The 2,670-nt window shown below is 41.0% G+C and overlaps 1 non-coding gene across 1 annotated transcript; it reads right to left on the bottom strand.

Moving 5' to 3' along the window:
* Nucleotides 1-390: 390 nt before the first annotated feature.
* LOC147825517 (U6 spliceosomal RNA) lies at nt 391-492 on the bottom strand. The gene has a single exon (XR_015440627.1). It is a non-coding gene; the product is annotated as a U6 spliceosomal RNA (small nuclear RNA).
* Nucleotides 493-2,670: the final 2,178 nt, after the last annotated feature.

The following is a 2,670-nucleotide window of genomic DNA, read 5'->3' as shown; positions in this document are numbered from 1 at the left end:
AGGGTCCCTGGGGCCGTGACCGGGAAAGGGTATTCTTGTCCCCCGCTCCAACACTGCCTCTGTCTGCTGCCTCTTCTACTGGTGCTGTTCTCTCAGGTAGGTTGTTTAACCTCTATGATTGTTCTTCCCAGCCTTAATTACATAGTGAGACTGCATCTCAAACAAAAAACAAAAAACAAATCATTGGTCCTTATCCTGGTTTTGTAATCTAGGGTTTTAGTCACCCATGAACCAATCAAATGTAGTCTAAAAAGAAAAAAAAATTATTTTGAGACAGGGTCTCACTATGCTACCCAGGCTGATTTCAAATTCACAGTGATCCTCCTGCCTCAGCCTCCAGCGTACTGGGATCCCTGGCATGTGCCACCATGCCTGGCTAAAATTCTTTTTTTAAATATAGACCGTTTCATGAATTTTCGTGTCCCCTTGAGCAGGGCCATATCATCTCTGTATCGTTCTGATTTTAGTGCATGTGCTGCCAAAGCAAAGCACTGCGGTCCAAAGAGACGTAGTGGAAAACACCAGAAACAAACTACTCCTGAGCTTCAACCACTCCCCACCCTGAGGAGCAGATGAGAGCTCCCACCAGGCTCTGTCCTGCTGAGGTGTGAGTGAGGCTTTGTCAAAGAAGCCGTGGTGCCTGGAAAGCAGAGCATCTGCACAGACGCAAGGACTCGAGTTCAATCCCCGGTACCAAAAAACCCCCCCAAATCCTCAATAAGATACTGACAAAAGGAATGCAGCAAATCATCAAGAAAATTATACACCATGACCACATAGGATTCATCCCAGGGATGCAGGGATGGTTCAACACATGCAAATCAATCAATGTAATACACTATATCAACAGAGCCAAGGACAAAACCATACGATCATCTCAATGCATGCAGAAAAAGCATTTGACAAGGTTCAACACCCATTCATGATAAAAAAAAAAACCTACAGAAAATTAGGATAGATGGTCTTTATCTCAATATGATAAAAGTCATCTGTGACAGCCAACATCATATAAATGGACAAAAACTGAAATCTTTCACACTAAAATCAGGAATAAGCAAGGATGTCCACTGTCACCACTCTTATTGAATATGGTTCTGGAAACATTAGCCAGAGCAATTAGATGGGAGAAAGAAATAAAAGGAATAAGGGTAGGAAAGGAAGAAGTCAAATTATTATTTGTGGATAACATGATACTGTAACATAGAAGACCCAGTGACTCCACCAAAAACTTCCAGATTTAATAACCAAATTCAGTAGTGTAGCTGGACACAGTGTCAACACTCAAAAATCAACAGCAAGATGGGCGTGGTGCCAAAGGCCTGTAATCCCAGCACTCGGGAGACTGAGGCAGGAGGATCACTGTGAGGTTAAGGGCACCCTCACTACACAGTGAGTTCAAGGCCAATCTGAACTGCATAGTGAGACCCTACCTCAAAACAAAACTAATAGTATTCTTGTACACAAATAACAAACTCACTGAGAAATTAAGAAAATGACACCTTTCTGAATATCACCTCAAAAAATGAAATACCGGGCCGGGGATTTAGCTCAGTGGTTCTGCCGCCTGTTGCGCAAGCGCGAGGACCAGAGTTCGATCCCTGGTACCAAAAAAGAAAAAAGAGTCACGCTCCAAACGCAAGCCCAGGAAAAAATGAAATACCTAGGAATCAGTCTAACGAAGTAAAAGACCTTCATATGGAAAGCTACAGTACACTGAAAAAGGAGATTGAAGAGGATATCAGAAAATTGAGGGCTGGGGATTTAGCTCAGTGGTTATGCTGCCTGTCTCAAAAGTGCAAGGACCCAAGTTTGATCCCCGATACCAAAAAAAAAATAATTGAAAAATATGCCTTGCTCTTGAGTAGAACCAATATAGTGAAAATGGCCATACTTCCAAAATTGTTGTACAGACTTAATGCAATCCCAGTCAAAATACCAATAGCATATCTCACAGAATTAGAGAAACCAATTCTAAAATTCATTTGGAACCAGAAGAGACCTAGAATACCAAAAAGAATTCTCGGCAACAAAGGTAAGGCAGGGGACATCACAATTCTTGACTTGAAATTATACTACAAGGCCACCGTGATGGAAACAGCATGGTACTGGCAAAAAAACAAAACAAAAAAACAGGCCTGAGGATCAATGGAACAGATTAGAATATGCAGATACAACTCCAGACACACTCAGCCATTTTATCTTTGACAAAGGAGCCAAACACCTTCACTGGAGGAAAGATAGTCTCTTTAATAAATAATTCTGGAAAAACTGGCTTTCCACATGCTGAAGACTAAAACTAGACTCATGTCTCTCACCATGCACTAAAGTAAAATCAAAATGGATCAAAGAGGGCCCCCCCCCAAAAAGGATCAAAGATCTAAATATTAAAACAGAAACACTAAATCTACTGGAAGATAGACTAGGTAGAACTCTCAAAGACATTGGTGTAGGCGAAGACTTTATGAATAAAACCCCAATTGCACAGGAACTATCCCAAAGAATCAACAACTGGGATCTCATCTTATTAAAAAGCTTTTGCACAGCAAGAGAAACCACCAACAGAGTGAAGAGACAACCCACAGTGTGGGAAAAAAATTTTACCAGCTATTCATCAGACAAAGGACTAATATCTAGAATATATAAAGAACTCCTAAAAATCTGATCTCTCAA

This window comes from Heterocephalus glaber, unplaced genomic scaffold (assembly GCF_053883595.1).
Source record: "Heterocephalus glaber isolate CG9 unplaced genomic scaffold, H.glaber_assembly_v1.0 deba00001497, whole genome shotgun sequence".
In the NCBI taxonomy this organism is placed as follows: Eukaryota; Metazoa; Chordata; class Mammalia; order Rodentia; family Bathyergidae; genus Heterocephalus; species Heterocephalus glaber.
This window is presented reverse-complemented; position numbering and strand designations above follow the sequence as displayed.